This window comes from Trichomycterus rosablanca, chromosome 18 (genome assembly GCF_030014385.1).
Source record: "Trichomycterus rosablanca isolate fTriRos1 chromosome 18, fTriRos1.hap1, whole genome shotgun sequence".
In the NCBI taxonomy this organism is placed as follows: Eukaryota; Metazoa; Chordata; class Actinopteri; order Siluriformes; family Trichomycteridae; genus Trichomycterus; species Trichomycterus rosablanca.
Window position 1 is genome coordinate 4,017,780 of NC_086005.1, and position 17,251 is coordinate 4,035,030.

Below are 17,251 nucleotides of genomic sequence, written 5' to 3' on the forward strand. Positions count from 1 at the left end.
CAAGTGTAAAGAAAATATTTGAGTCTCTCTGTCGTGTGTTTAAGAGTGAGATAGAAGCACTTTGTATCAGTTATTTCCACACTGTATTTTGTTTGGTTTCTTTTGTTATTTGGTATGAATATTCCTGCATTTCTCTCAGTTTCATCACTGTATTTACGTCGTGCAGTTTCAGCATCAGTGTCTGACTCAGAATCCACTGTCTGACAGAAGCACATGGTGGAGTTGAGATCTGTCCCAATAAATATTGTTTTTTGAGGTTTCTTTTGAGTGGAGAATTTTCACAGTATAGTTGAAGGCATCTGTGTGACTTTGAGAACAGGCCAGGGTGCTATGGCTGGATTGTTTGGCTGGGTTACTGGGTTAAAATATCTTTGGCTGAAGGAGATAAAAGCCACAAACCACCGACTGGTTCCAACTTACAGTTGTGATTAAATACAGTTCGAGCAATTGAGACTTTAGGGTCTTGCTCAGGGACCCAACAGTGGCAACTTAGCAGTGGTGAAGCTTCTGATTACTAGTCCAGTGTATTAATGACAGTGTTTTAAACAATGCCTTTATTTGACTTAAGTGAAAGCTGGGGTCAGAGTACAGAGTCAGCCATTGTACGATGCTAAAGGGCCCAACCGTGGCTGGATGGTACAGCCAGAATTCCATTTATAGCTCAAAGATCTACCCACTAGACTACCACTGTCTTCAGAAGTTGAATGTTCTGCAAGTAATGCCCTGGTACCACATAACATTGAAGGTCTTGCTAGTAATGCCCTGGTACCACATGTCATTGAAGGTCTTGCTAGTAATGCCCTGGTACCACAGACCATTGAAGGTCCTGTAAGTAATGCCTTGGTACCACATACCACAGGATCGTATGGGACGCATGGAGTCATTTTGACCCATCAGTGTATTTACAAGCATTATAGCGTTGCATTAATATCACATTACTTAACTTCATTACCTCAGAAGTTCCTAAAGCTACTCGTACCAGCAATCAGGGCAGATCAGTAAGCTAGAAGATAAAGAGCCCCGTTGAGCATGATCAGCAGTGACAGATGTAAATACCCGCGAGGAGGTGTGTTGACTCACGGGGAGAACGTTAAGGAGCTTGTGGTGCTCCACTCAGCTGGTGAGGCGGCGCCTGCCCGGGAACACAGTGTAGCGGATCGTAAAAGAAATACGGTCCCCGCTGGATCACTTCAGAGGTGAAGTGGAGGAATTACGGCGGGGCAGGTTTCATTGCGACATGTTAAGCTTGCACTTCATTCCATGGCCGCTGAGAATCCTTGTTAGCAACTGGCGAGCGGGCGTTCGCGTTTACTGCGTTCAGCGGGTGCTCGCGTCGGGAACATCAAGTTCAATTTCAGCACAGAGGGCAGAGCGTTCCTGCTCAAAATTCATGATGCCTGTCACACAGACGAGATTGAAAGTTCTTGATCAAGTGGCGCAGGCAGCGGTAAAATATGCTAGTACTCCAGAACTGACATCTCAAACTTGTGAGTTCAGATCTCGGCTCTGCTACCAACAGCCTAGCCTGGGTGTCTATACAGACAATGATTGGCTCGTCCGTCGGGTTGGATTCCTCATAACTGCTGCAATTGTGGCCTCTGCTGGCTGATCGATGGCACCTGCACAGAGATGCAGGACGATAGGGATCAGTGCGTGACTCTCCATGCACCAGACCGAGCCATCAAATGAACTTGATTCGTGCAGGTAAAAGATGCAGTCAACTTCTGCACGTGTTGGAGGGGGTGTGTATTAGTCACAGCTCTCCTCGATCAGAGTGAAGGTCAGCAACAGTAAAGAAGACACAAAATGCAACCAGGTCTTTGGATGTGACTAGATTGGGAGGAAAAAATGATATCCAGTTCCTGCAGCAGAACTACTAACCATCCCTGACCATGGGGAGACTCTTCGTCTGGTCTTAGGCCTTGACTGTCTTGTCCCAGATAAACCACTGGTCTAGTTTTGATTTGTGACCCCATAGAAGTGCATCCTAGAACTCTGCAGCTCTATCCAAATTCCTTCTGGTGTATTCCAGTCTACCCTTACTGCACTTCTTTGTCAAGAGTAGCGTGCGTCGTGGAGTCCAGTCATAAAGTCTCTGATTGTTCCATAATCTTCTGTCATCCTGTAAGTCCTTTATATGAACACAGGGGGTTTTCTTCATTGTCTTGATGTTAACACCTCTGGATGAAATTTTGGGATTTCTCCCATGACCAGGCAGATTTGGAACTTCTGGACAATGTTTCCAATGGGGTTTCTGGGAATGTTCAAGGTCTTGGTATTTTTCCTGATGCCTTTTTGATACAATAACATGATTTCCTCTCTCAGCTTCTGTGAAATACAGGCTTTGAGACTAAAACCTGCTTGCTACTTCCCAAACAATGAATTTTATTTATTCATTCATTATTTATTTTATGTTGTTTGTCATGTCAAGGACTCCTGGACTTGTTTAACGTTTTTAAATAGAATCAGACTTTGTTGTCCAAATATTTTCGCACATAAGCGCAATTGGTCTTCAGTTGAACGATGGCTTTCAATCATTTTTCTCTTTCGGGGGCTCCTGTATTTAGGAGTCGCCACAGTGGATCATTCTGGTCCTCATACTGATCCGGCACAGTTTTACGCCGGACGCCCTTCCTGACGCAACCTTATTTAATTCAGGCTTTAGACAGACACTGAGAGTGCACTGTCCAATGGCTAGGCTGTTTGACAATATCCCAACTTGTAGATACCCAACAGGTTGATAGTACAGAAGGATAGTGGGCTAGAGTATTGTACCTCACATCACCCGAGCATCAATCATATCCATTTACATTTACATTTACATTTTCTGCATTTAGCAGACTCTTTTATCCAAAGCGAATTATAGTATTGTGACAGTACATTGTCTAAGCAATTGAGGGTTAAGGGCCTTGCTCAAGGGCCCAACAGTGGCAACCTGGCAGTGATGGGGCTTGAACCAGTGACCTTTTGGTTACTAGTAGAGTACCTTAACCACTAGGCTACAACTGTCCACATCCTGTATCCTAAACATAGTAACTGACAAACATTTCACACTTGTACAGTTACATGGACATTCTGCTACACACACACACACACACACACATCCTGCAAACAATCACACATGCATATATTCATAAAGCAGGGATTTGTGCAGAGTACAGCAGCCAGGCAGGCGGGAGCAATAATAAATAGACGCATAATAAAGTAATCTATAATAAATAAAATAGAAGGAGGAGGTGGGGGGGGGGGGTTGAATAAATGATGTGTTGCTGTAACTCAACAATGCAAATGTTCAGTAATTGTGGGTGTAAAGGCGTGAAGGAAAACATTCAACGGGATGTACAATGCTTATCTTGGTTATGCAGTGCAGTCTGTTTGGACGTATCTGAACCCCGATTATTCATTACATTTGTCACTTAGTTTGTTTATTAACATTAATAAAACATTTAATAACTATTTGATTAATAATTGTAGATTGTAGTTAGTTAGTTATTAACGTACGCTCATTCAATCTCCCTTATAAAGAGTCATTCTATATGTTTAAATCATGAGTTTACATCTGGGCGGCACTGTGGCTCGGTGTGTAGCATGGGTAGTGTCGCCCCACAGCAAGAAGGACCTGGGTTTGATCCCCAGGCGGGGCGGTCCGGGCCGTTTCTGTGTGGAGTGTTCTCCGGGAGCTCCGGTTTCCTCCCACAGTCCAAAAACAGGCATTCAGGTTAATTGGAGACACTACATTGCCCTATAGGTAAATGGGTGTGTATGTGTGTGTGTGCGCCCTGCGATGGACTGGCTCCCCATCCAGGGTGTTACTGTGTGCCTTGCGCCCACTGAAAAGCTGGGATAGGCTTCAGCAACCCCCGCGACCCTAATTGGATAAGAAAGTGAGTGAGTTTACAGCTTGGTTGTTCAACCACCGGAATAGGGAGTATAGGGTTTCAAATTCCAACAGACACATTCACATACCATTGAAGGTCTTGCTATTAATGCCCAGGTACTACATTCCATTGAAGGTCTTGCTAGTAATGCCTTGGTACCTTATACCATTGAAGGTCCTTCTACCAATGCCATGGTACCACATACCACAGGATGGTATGGAATGTATGGAGTCTGTCTGTTTGACAGCAATATTTTGACTCTTTAGTGTATTTACAAGCATTATAGCTTTGCATTACAGCTTTGCACCAAGCTTCCACTGTTGGGTCCTTAAGCAAGGCCCTTAACACTCAATTGCTTGGACAATATAGTGTCACAGTACTGTAAGTCACTTTGGATAAAAGCGTCTGCTAAAAATGCTGAAAAACTGGCCGTAGTATACATCATCCAGACATCGTCCAGACTTTAACTCTCCTCCTGGCACTAACACACCCATAATTACCTACCTAAAAACCAGTCTGCACCCCAGACAAGACACTGCATACAGCAGGATGATAATTGCTTATTGACAAGCTTCTCCAGGAGCTAAGAGGAAAATAGATCTGTAGCAATTTGGATCAGTCTGGTGCCCGTTATTAAAAACATAGTGAACTGGGATGACTCTCTAATCTGATGGTGATCTGAGCGGTACAGATTAAAAAGATCTGTCATCGGAGCTGCAATCATGGACCTTGAAAGACCCGCCGAACTCAGATCTCAGTGCGTATGTTTGCTTTTGATTGTACCGGGATGTTTTTTTTTCTTCTCTTTTCTTTTGGGAAACAGGTTTAGTTTCCTTTGAAATGCTTAATAAAGAGATGCTTCATCTTATAAAGACAGCAAAAGACTCAGCTGCTCGAATAGACGTTTATTTTCACAGACCGGGTTCAAGTACAGAAGAGCCTTTATGCCTGTTTTCTTTGAGGCCTAAACGGTGGATCAAGACGGAGTAGATTCGCTTTGATTTTGTAAGCACGGTGGTTTTAAATTGAACGTGGGGTGATGTTGCAGCGCTGGGGTGGATTGAAAAGCAGGCGTGGGGCTGCATTTCAAATCAGTTGCAGAGATTTATGCTATCTGAGATCTATCTATCTATCTATCTATCTATCTATCTATCTATCTATCTATCTATCTATCTATCTATCTATCTATCTATCTATCTATCTATCTATCTATCTATCTATCTATCTATCTATCTATCTATCTAAGCCAAACCAGTTATCTATCTATCTATCTATCTATCTATCTATCTATCTATCTATCTATCTATCTATCTATCTATCTATCTATCTATCTATCTATCATCTATCTATCTATCTATCTATCTATCTATCTATCTATCTATCTATCTATCTATCTATCTAAGCAAAACCAGTTATCTATCATCTATCTGTCTGTCTGTCTGTCTGTCTGTCTATCTATCTATCTATCTACCTACCTATGCAAATCATCAGAACTATACAGTATTATACTGTATCTGAGCTTGGTCATGTTGGGGTTAAGCTTAAGAATATGAACTCATGTGTAATGAGACATACAATACATCAATGAGATATGGAGAGATGCAGGCTTGGGTAAAACCTGCTACAGATACTTGTCTGAAGCAAGAAAACTGATTATCATCAGCATAGATATGTCAAGCAATGTGAAAATCTGGCTTTTTACCAAAGGAATGGTTGTTTATGGAAAATGTGTCAGGACCGAGCACAGAACCTTGGCTGTATATCCCTCTGTCATGATGTACATCCCTCTATGATACCTGGTAAGCCGGTTATTCCTGGGTTGAAGAGGGTGAGTTCTGTGATTTACTTTTTGAAGGCAGCAGTTAGACCAGAAGGATCAGGATTGGAAATAGTTTGGCAGCATGAAGCTTTTCAGTGAAAGTCTCGGGGGTGGGTTCTGCTTGTGCTGCTGCTGAGTGAAACCGAACTGATTCTGTTCAGATAAAATGATTTTACACGGGTCAAGGTGGTCCGGTGTGGTTTTTTTTTAGAGAGGAGTAATAATTATTCCTCCTAGGTGCCTCCTTAAAAGCTGTTAGATGGTACCTGATGTCAAGGAGTTGTTGGTGTTGGGTGTTAGGGAAAGGAGAAGAATCCTTTTGGAAGATTGTGTAATGGCCTAATTATCATGGGCATGCCATACATTCAATAAAACTATTAAACAGTATACCGAATGCCATTATTGCATCCTTCTGTTTATACAGTATATTATGTATAGTTGGTATATTATGCAAAATATAGTAGAATATACGTATGTATTATATATTAATCACCTTTGCACATCGTTCACTTTAAGAGTATTCGGTGCTGCTACATGGACGATTACAATGCTACTGCCATTGCTATATTGCTTTGATACTTATGCACATACACTACCAGGATCCTTTTACTACAACATACACACATATTTCATGCCTGTCCATATGTACAAATGAAGCATTGCACTTTGCAAACGTTATCCACTGGACTACTTTGTGTTTATCTATTCTATTTCCAAAGTGGAGTACACTGAATCTGGTTGTGCTTGTACAATGAAAATAAAAGTATTCATATTTGTATAGATAGGATGGTATCCAGTTGACAGGTCGTTGGATTGTCAAATGGAAGGTGCAATAGAACCATATCTATAGGTCTGAGAGGTCAGGGGTGGCACGGTGGCTAAGTGGGTAGCACTGTCGCCTTACAGCAAGAAGGTCCTGGGTTCGATCCCCAGGTGGGGCGGTCCGGGTCCTTTCTGTGTGGAGTTTGCATGTTCTCCCCGTGCCTGCGTGGGTTTCCTCTGGGAGCTCCGGTTTCCTCCCACAGTCCAAAGACATTCAAGTGAGGTGAATTTAAATTGTTCATAAGTGTGTTCGATATAACCTTTTGAACTGATGAATCTTGTGTAATGAGTAACTACCGTTCCTGTCATGAATGTAACCAAAGTGTAAAACATGACGTTAAAATCCTAATAAACAAACTGAGAGGTCAGTTAACTGACCTCTGTTTGTGTCTATCTGCATTGGGTTATGTGATTTGCATCTGGAAACCGTTGCTGCATAAGATAGATGAATGGATGGATGGATAGAGAGATAGACAGACAAGAGAACAGATAAAGAGAGATAGATAGATTGATATGTAGATGGATGGAAGGTCTGGCTTGAGCAGCTCCTGTAGGACGTCCTGTCTAACATGACCTGAAGGCAAAACCAGCGTGAGGCAGCAGAGACGGACGAGGAGCTGAAGCTGTAGTTTTATTCCAGTGGATCTGGAACGGTGCTGTGACTCACTCACTGTCCAGTTTATCAGCTTCACTTACCATTTGTAGTTCTACAATTACTGACTGTAGGTCATCTGTTTCTCTGCATGCTTTGTTAGCCCCCTTTCATGCTGTTCTTCAATGGTCAGGACCCCCACAGGACCACCACAGAGCAGGTATTATTTAGGTGGTGGATCATTCTCAGCACTGCAGTGACACTGACATGGTGGTGGTGTGTTAGTGTGTGTTGTGCTGGTATGAGTGGATCAGATACAGCAGCGCTGATGGAGTTTTTAAACACCTCACTGTCACTGCTGGACTAAGAATAGTCCACCAACGATAAATATCCACCCAACAGCGCCCCATGGGCGGCAGCCTGTGACCACTGATGAAGGTGACCAACCCAAACAGCAGCAATAGATGAGCGATCGTCTCTGACTTTACATCTAAAGTGGACCAACTACGTAGGAGTGTCTATTAGAGTGGACAGTGAGTGGACACGGTATTTAAAAACTCCAGCAGCGCTGCTGTGTCTGACTTATACCAGCACAACACACACTAACACACCACCACCATGTCAGCGTCACTGCAGTGCTGAGAATGATCCACCACCCAAATAATACCTGCTCTGTGGTGGTCCTGACCATTGAAGAACAGGGTGAAAGCAGGTTAAAACAGTATGTAGAGAAACAGATGGACTACAGTCAGTAATTGTAGAACTACAAAGTGCTTCTATATGGTAGGTGGAGCTGATAAAATGGACAGTGAGTGTAGAAATCTTTCATCTTTCTTTCCTAGTTCCAGAACATGAATCTGCTGAAACCCTGTTAGAACCGAAGATATTTTTGAGAGATGTTATAGAGGATTAGAAAGTGCATGTTAGTTCTCAGCTGAAGTGCTTAGTAAAGAGGTGATGAGGGTATTTAATCATCGCCTGGAGAGCTCGAGTTAAAGGTGACCTAGGTGGTTCCTAGGTGGTTTAACCCCAATTTACACCTCCATCCTTGCAATCCTTCCTTATTTTTCTTCGAGATTAATAAAGTATCTACCTATCTATCTATCCTAATGACTCACATGATGGCAGGATGGGGCAACAACTCCCAAGACTACCTGTAAGTGACAACCCCACTGAAGGGTAAACACTGGGACTTTTTGAAGCCCTTCGAAGGAGAGGTGAAACGTCTTCAAGAACCAATTCAAACACTCTAGACTACCATGACGTGTCTTCAATCGTACTTTGAAGACAGTGAGAGACTCAGATGTTGGAACAGACAAAGGAAGTTCAATCCACCACTTGATTGCTGGTACAGAAGAGCCCTGATGCCCGTCTTCCTCGAGTTCTGAGTGAAGGATCGAGACGAGCGAGACTTGCATGGTACAGAACAGGATTTTATGAGTCCTCTAAGGTAGATTGAAGCTGGTCCATCATTGTTTTGAACTAAATTAGTTCAGACACAAGAAGGCAGTGAACAGAACACAGCAAATGAGTGATGATGCGACAGAAGTGAGGTGATGATGTGTCAGCAATTGTGTGATGATGCGGCGGCAGTGAGGTGATGATGTGGCAGCAGTAAGGTGATGATGTGGCAGCAGTGGGGTGATGAATTGGCAGAAGTGAGGTGATGATGTGTCAGCAATTGTGTGATGACGTGGCTGCAGTGAGGTGATGATGTGGCAGAAGTGAGGTGATGATGTGTCAGCAATTGTGTGATGACGTGGCTGCAGTGAGGTGATGAATTGGCAGAAGTGAGGTGATGATGTGGCAGCAATTGTGTGATGACGTGGCTGCAGTGAGGTGATGAATTGGCAGAAGTGAGGTGATGATGTGGCAGCAATTGTGTGATGACGTGGCTGCAGTGAGGTGATGATGTGGCAGAAGTGAGGTGATGATGTGTCAGCAATTGTGTGATGACGTGGCTGCAGTGAGGTGATGATGTGGCAGAAGTGAGGTGATGATGTGTCAGCAATTGTGTGATGACGTGGCTGCAGTGAGGTGATGATGTGGCAGCAATTGTGTGATGACGTGGCTGCAGTGAGGTGATGATGTGGCAGCAGTGGGGTGATGATGTGGCAGCAGTGGGGTGATGATGTGGCAGCAGTGGGGTGATGACGTGGCATCAGTGTGGTGATGATGTGGCAGAAGTGAGGTGATGATGTGGCAGCAATTGTGTGATGAATTGGCAGCAGTGGGGTGATATGGCAATATTAGGGTTGGTTGAAAACCAGGCAGGGGTTTAATAGTGGACGTGGGGGCACCTGCCAGATGGGAGTTACAGTAGTCCAGACTCGAGATGACAAGTGATTGGAGAAGAATCTGAGTGGCTTCCATAGAAGTGGCTTCAATCAGATAAACGACTGAATCTTCTTGATGTTGTAGAGGAGGAACCGACTTGATCTTGTCCAGGACAACACCAAGGTTTCAGATGGTTTGATCCGGGAGATGACTAGGTCTCGGGTTGGAGACGGATCTCCAGGAATAAATATCACCTCTGTCTTAAAACTACGGACCCCGCAGTTTAGTGGCCTTATCAGCCTACGCTGTACTGGGACGATTTCCAACAATTCTTTGATCTTTTTATAGGTGAAAAGTTGTGCCTATTCAATCAGAAGAGCTTTTGTGTGGTCAGCCACTGACGCTGGATTAAATGACCGGTCCGCTGGAATAAATGGCAATCCGATCCATCCCAGAGATGTTTAAAAGGGTTAAGATCAGGGCTTTGTGCAGGCCACGGGAGTTCCTCCACGCCAGACTTGTTCAATCTTCATCGATCGTGTTCTGTTCACAGGGGCGTGACACCTATAGACAGCTCGGTGGTTAGGAAAGTGTCCAGATAGCTTCACTTATACAGAGTGTCACTGCAGATGTGGGATTTCTTTTTAGTTTTTGACTTAATCATTAAACCCACGCATTTTACATACATTTAAATGTGGCTTCCTTATGGTTTTCACATTTTTCTTTTGTATTATAACTCACTAGAACAGGGGAATTCTCTGTGCCCGTATAAATAGAGTTTATTCAATTGAGCTCATTAAACGGCAAACAGAGCTGTAGTGTCTTTGGAAGGAATCCCCAAACTGTCACCTTAAACTGGAAAAATATGTTGGTATGGATGCTCAGATGGGCCCCTTAAGCCCATGCCTATGTAAAGCTTGCTCGACTGTCGACAGTTTTGTCCAGCTTTGAATAATCATATTTCAGGCTAACAAAGCATGCAGAGAAACAGATGGACTACAGTCAGTAATTGTAGAACTACAAAGTGCTTCTATATGGTAAATGGAGCTGATAAAATGGACAGTGAGTGCAGAAACAAGAAGGTGGTTTTAATGTTATGGCTGATCAGTGTATATTTAAGCTTTGAAAAGATTCCTACATGTTTGTTGTTGTTGTTGTTGAGCTTGACTCATAACTGCACTTGAAATATTTTTTGGCTGTAATTTCAAATCATTTTGAAACAATCCGTCCCAGTTAGTGAGCCTTTGATCATTTCTTGTACATGATTACCCACTAGTAGTTTAAAAAGTTCTGATGCTACCATTTCATTAATGAGACGGATTGGAGCTACTAGACTCCACTACATCACTGCCCCGTCCTATCAACTTTGGCTACTATTCAGTTCAAGCAAGCACTGTAAAAATCTCCCGAGTCCTTGTTCAGTACTGATTATGAACTGTATGGAATACAAAAACCCACCTCCACTTCTGCTTCCTCTGCAAATGTTTGAATTATTAAAGGCTGAAGCTCAGAAGAGGGTCGACATGAAGCTTGTATTTCGTAGCCTGCAGGCTCCCTACTGCAAGTTGCACATAAAGACTGCGGGCAGACTGGTATATAAATATATATATATATATATATATATATATATATATATATATATATACATTTTCACTGTACTTTCTCTCTGTTCTTCATGAGGTATGGGGTTCTTTTGGGGTTTTGCACATCATTTTTGCATAAATATGTCAGATCAGTTCAAAACTGATGGGAGTTTAAGGGAAAATGTCTTCCCATGGCATTAAGAGCTAAAGAAACAGAAGCCTTGTGAATTCTGTAGCTTGCATTATTTTATCTCGTCGGTTTGATCGGCATGTGAAAATCTTCTGTTTAAGAACCGATTCAAGCTTCTTTCCAGCAAACGCCGTACACGGACAAAATGATGTGGACTCCTGATCATAAGCTTGTTGGACAAACTTTTGGGGTTTGGGGTTGGAGTTGGGGTCAGGGTTCTCTGTAAGCCACAGCGTTTCAAATACTCGTCATACTCTGTCTTAATGGACCCGGCTTGTGCACAGTCATGCTAGTACATGAAAGGGTACTAACTTATGGTCTAATTTAAAATGCCTGAGCAAAGTAATTAGAAGAAGTCAATCGTGTTCATGGTCTAGAGTGCTCGAGTTGAAGGTGATTGGACTTCTTTTTTAGGTTCTTGAAGACCTTTCACCTTTCATCGAAAAGGCTTAATCAGTTCTATAAGCTGATGTGGAGTCCCAGGTATGTCATTTTTAGTGGGGTTGTCACTTGGAGGTGGTCACTGACCCACCCTGCGTTCATTAGGCTAACAAGGAACAAGGTGTTGCCCCACCCTGCCATCATGTGTGTCATTTGAATCACAATGGACAAAGTGTGAATAAGGGTTTAACCACCTAGGAAGGGATCTCACCCAGGGAAGATGCTTTTTAGGTGGCTAATTGGACATCCTTTACCCATCTGTCTTCTCTGTCTGAACAGTGAACGTTTGTATCATTGGATATAATAGAAGTTAAATATCTGGAACTGAAGTCTTTCAGATGAGAGGTGAAATGTCTTTAACAACATAAAAAAGAAGTCCAGTCACCTTCAACTCAAGCTCTCCAGTGTGTCCATGACTCTTGGTCATAACCTTGTTGGACATCCTTTTGGTCAAAATCATGGTCATTAATATTTCGGACACTTCTGAAACGGCTTTTCTCCAGATTTTGTTTTCCCAAGAGTCTGTAGGAAGTTTGTGAGGCTTGCAAACTACTGTATGTTCCACTTCATCCCAAATGTGTTCAGTGGAGTTGGGGTTAAGAACCTGAAAAAGAAGTCCAGTCACATTCAACTCGAGCACTATAGTGTGTCCATGACTCTGGAATTTTAAGGTAATCCACCTCTACTGTTCCACCAGTTGTGATTTCAGCAAAATGGCCTGAGAGAATAATACCACCACCACCTTGATACTTATTTAACCTGACAACAATATTCTCATCTATAGAGTTCTTTATTTATCTTTGTATAATGCAACACACTTTATTAAAGCTTTAAGGTGATTGATTTTAGGTGCAGCATTTACATTTTCTGCATTTAGCAGACGTTTTTATCCAAAGCGACTTACAGTACTGTGGCAGTATATTATCTAAGCAATTGAGGGTTAAGTGCCTTGCTCAAGGGCCCAACAGTGGCAACCTGGCAGTGGTGGGGCTTGGACCAGCAACCTTTCGATTACTAGTTCAGTACCTTAATCACTGGGATACAGCTGCTTCATAGAAAAGCCGATGACAGGGCCAGCTGTAGCCTAGTGGTTAAGGTACTAGGCCAGTGACCAGAGGTTCACTGGTTCAAGCCCCACCACTGCTAGGTTATCACTGTTGGGCCCTTGAGCAAGGCTCTTAACCCTCAATTGCTCAGACTGTATACTGTCACTGTAATGTAAGTCGCTTTGGATAAAGGCGTCTGCTAAATGCTGAAAATGTAAATGTGTAAAGCTTGTTTGACTGTGTATAGTGACACTTGTGTTTCAGTACTTTGTAATCCATGTCAAACCTTTTTGTTGCCATTTTTGGGTGACATTCAACCATCAGAACCATAAGGCATTGTAACTGGACATCGGAGCAATGCAAGAAGGTCAATAGAATAGAATAGAATAGAATAGAATAGAATAGAATAGAATAGAATAGAATAGAATAGAATAGAATAGAATAGAATAGAATAGAATAGAATAGAATAGAATAGAATAGAATAGAATAGAATAGAATAGAATAGAATAGAATAGAGCGCTTTTTATTTGTCATATATACATCTACACATGTACAGTACAACGGAATGTCTATTCTGCATATTCCAGCTTGTTTGGAAGTTGGGGTAAGAGCGCAGCATCGACTATTGCATGACACCTCTGGAGCAGACAGGGTTAAGGGCCTTGCTCAAGGGCCCAAGAGTGGCTGTACTGCAGAGCTGGGATTTAAACCCACAATCTTCTGATTATTAGCTCAAAGGTTTATCCACTAGGCTACCACTGTCCAGCGGATCACAGGGACAGCTGGACACATGTGGATCGTTTACAGCTGGAAGAGTTGGCACCAGGATGCACTGTAGGACGATTCACCTCGAGACATACAGTAGAGAGAGAGCAGAGTCCCCATTCATGTCTTGTAAAGTCCATGATCTCAGCAAGTCAGAGCTGTTTTTGACATTATGCAGGTGGTTCTAATGTTCTGGCTCATCCATGAATGCTTAATCATCTTTCATTATTAAGCAACGGATCCCTGCTGTAATTACTGTCTCATGTCCTGGATGTAAAAAAAACCCAAGGTAATAAAATTTAACAAGGCGTTCAATCTGGCAGCAAAATATCAGACGGAGAAGTGATAATAAACAATAGAGTCCAATAAAACTTCATAAAAGATTCATAAATCAAACTCAGCATCACAAATGGAGATGGAACCTACAGCCGGTCGTAAAATCAGCTCCTGTACAACACATTCAGAGTCGTGGGCGTGCTTTTATATGTAATGGGTCTGACTTTTGCTGCTCTAACAGTCTCCATTCCTACAGAAACATGACTGCAGGGATTCCATTCAGGCATGATGATGGATTCGGCTGTATACGGCTGTTTAGGAAGGATTAAGGTACCTCCAGTCAGCACGTATTTGGATGGTATTGGGGTGGCCCTCCTCTGTCAGGAATGGAGGTCAGCAACAGTGGACAAAGCAAATGCCATCGGATTGGAAAAAAAAGCAAAACGAGCAGTTAACTAGTGACAAATGGGGATTTTTTTCATCTTCTAAGTAGCAGTTAAGCTCAGATTTTCTTATTATTATTTTATTTTATTATTTCATTAATAACCACAGGCTGTGATGAGTCTATCAACACACCATTTTGCAGATTTATGATCAGATGATCCTATGTCCGTCGAATTCTGTAGGCTGAGGTGCACTGCAAGTTTTAAACCCATAAAACTGTGCAGGACAGTAGGCATCTAGGACTTAAGAAACTCTGTGAATGCTGTGCATGGTGATCTTAGGATTGTGTGCCATGGCTCAACCGAGCAAAACCCAATTTACAAAAGTCCTAATAATTTCTCACACATGGCAAAGGACTAGTTAGACTGTATTGCCTTTTTTGTTGCTCAGAGGTTCATGCTCTTTATACCAAGTTAAGCATCTTTGTGCATTGCTTTTTAATGTAAATGGTTTAAATGTTAACTTTGCTATAAGTTTGGTTTATTTTTACTCATATGAGGTATAGGAGAATGTTGCATTACTATATGTTTTCATCCCTCAATTTTTTTATTTAAGCTTTTCTATAAAATATTCCAGACTCCCGACACAAACTATTCAGGACTTTTAAGCATTTAGAGAAGCATTACAGCCATTTTCATTGCAAAAACCGGCCTTGCTCCTTATATTAATAAAAAGTAGTAACTGTCGTACTGAGGAACACATTTAAATCCTGGAAATCTCCAGTTTAATTGCAGCTTAATTAAAATCACAGTCTGCAGGAAGTTTGCAAGAAGCTCATTAGAAAGGTTGAGTGTAGCATCTTTAAGCTCCTTAAGTCCCGAGTCTCCGACAGAGCAGATACAAGAAGTGTCGCGTCGTACACAAACCCCTGACTGGAACAGATAAGTCCAGGGGTACAATGAGGTGCCTGAAATAAAACGAAAATATGATGAATCTGTGTTTGTTGTAAATGAGTTGAGTCCAGTGTAAATGTTCGCATACATGTGGTACAATTACATGTAACTAAGACCCTACCAGTGAAATGAGCCTTTTCTTATGTGACATGCAATTTGCTGTGATTTAATGTTTGTGTTTAGTGATTTAACATTTTTATTCACATAGCGTTCAAGTGCCACGTTTATTGCACTATGCAATCCTACGGCAATTCAGTTAGCAATCGCTTAGTCAAAATCTCCAGAATGTTAAAGTGTAAAGCAGCTAAAAACACGATAGATTGGTGATTGGAGATAGATTGGCACCTCACCCTTACCAGGATCAAGCGGTTGATGAAATGGAAATGGAAATGGGCACTGCTAGTAGCCATGTTGTAGCCTAGTGGTTAAGGTACTGGATTAGTAATCAGAAGGTTGCTGGTTCAAGCCCCACCATTGCCAGGTTGCCACTGTTGGGCCCTTGAGCAAGACCATTAACCTTCAATTGCTTAGACAGTATACTGTCACAGTACTGTAAGTCGCTTCGGATAAAAGCGTCAGCTAAATGCCGAAAATGTAAATGTAAATTAAGCACTAGCAATTACAGCAGCCATTCCTCTTGGAGACGTCTCTACAAGCTGTTCACAGCTGGATTTGGGCACTTTATCTCATTCTTCATGGCAGATCCTTTTAAGCTCTGGCAGATTGGATGGCATGCATCTGTACACTGCTATGTTTCGGTCTCTATACAGATCCAGTTTTGTGTAAGTCTGTTTAATAGTTTAAGTTACTTCATTAAGTTTGGTGTAAGTGATTGGTGTTTTTGCACCAGAGCACTGTGGTACTGGAATCAAACCCATGCCCTTGGTGCTTGGGCCTCAGTATTTTCTATGACCTTTTTTGCTTTTGCTCTAAAAACACTAAAAAGCTTTTTCTCAATTTGCTTCATCAGTTTAATTGGGATTAGGTCTGGGTTTTTACTGGGCCAGTCAGGATAACCCCCTGATTTATATTTATTGAAGACGCTTGTTCAGATCTTTAACAGTTCGGTAGTTGAAGGTTTGCATCTAGAGGACTTACTGTATTGGTTACTGTAGGACTTACTAGTATTGTAACTAGCCAACTTATATATTTCTTTACTTTATAAACTCATAAGAAAAAGAACGATTAGCCTCTGCAGACCTGAATACTGCGTCTGAGCTCGGACGTAAGCAATGAAGAAACAAACAAAACACCAGGCCTCGCACGTCTGCTGCATCATGAAAGCAGAAGAAATGAGAAAGTCGGTGCCGCGGGAACCTCAGTGTCATTTGTCATACAGTGAGTCACAGAGCATCCGTGCTAACACAAAGCTCTCACTATATCGCTTTCTCACCCACGCTCTCTCCTTCCATCTCGCCTCCCTGGACTGTTTGTCATCCCTGCCTCTCTCTCTCTCCTTCTGTTAAACACATTCCTCAGGTCACTCGCCCAACTTGTCAGTCACGGACCTTATGACGTTCAACGTAAAGCGCGTTTAATAGCGAGTCGCTGAGCTAAAGCCTCATTAAAAGCTTTCGCACATCCGAACCTCGTAATTCCTCTACACCTGCGACAAAACGGGGGAGGAAATGCAGCCCGGTGGCAGAGCGCCTGTCAACCAGAGGACACAATGAGATAATTGGCGCCCTGGACGGGAGCAGACGCAGCGGGGACGGCTTCAGCCTGACATGTCGCCCTGCAGCTTTTCTACACGCCTGACACCGCGCACGCTAATTGCGCCATGTTTATCTTCGGCTAATTAAACCACACAGTTATGATCTAATTACTGCCTGTCCCGGCCGCCTCGTGAGGGTCGGAACTACTTTTTTTAACGTTTAATGAAAACGAAACAGTAAGAAATGTGTAATGTTATACAAGGTTAATGACAATCGCTGCCCAGTCGCCCGGTCGTTACTCAGCTCAGCTTGGCGCGAACACTGTACATCTTGTCTGCCAGCGTGATAACAGGAAGTCACGGGTTTGTGATTGTTCAGGTCAGGGTGCTCTCATGTGATTCTGTCAGAAAATGCTGTTACTTTCTCACCGCTTCATCCTTGTTGTTAGCTTGGTCGAGATGGCGCTTGTGCTTGGCAGGACCGTTCTGGATTTACAGGCCACGTAAACTCAGATATGGTGCCAAATAGGGGCGGCATGGGTTTGATTTCTAGGTGGAGTGGTCTGGGTCC

At 42.6% G+C, this 17,251-nt stretch overlaps 1 protein-coding gene across 1 annotated transcript in view; it reads left to right on the forward strand.

Moving 5' to 3' along the window:
- The window catches only part of lrrtm4l1 (leucine rich repeat transmembrane neuronal 4 like 1), an 81,953-nt gene that overhangs the window by 47,995 nt on the left and 16,707 nt on the right, over positions 1-17,251 (forward strand). The window lies entirely within an intron of this gene.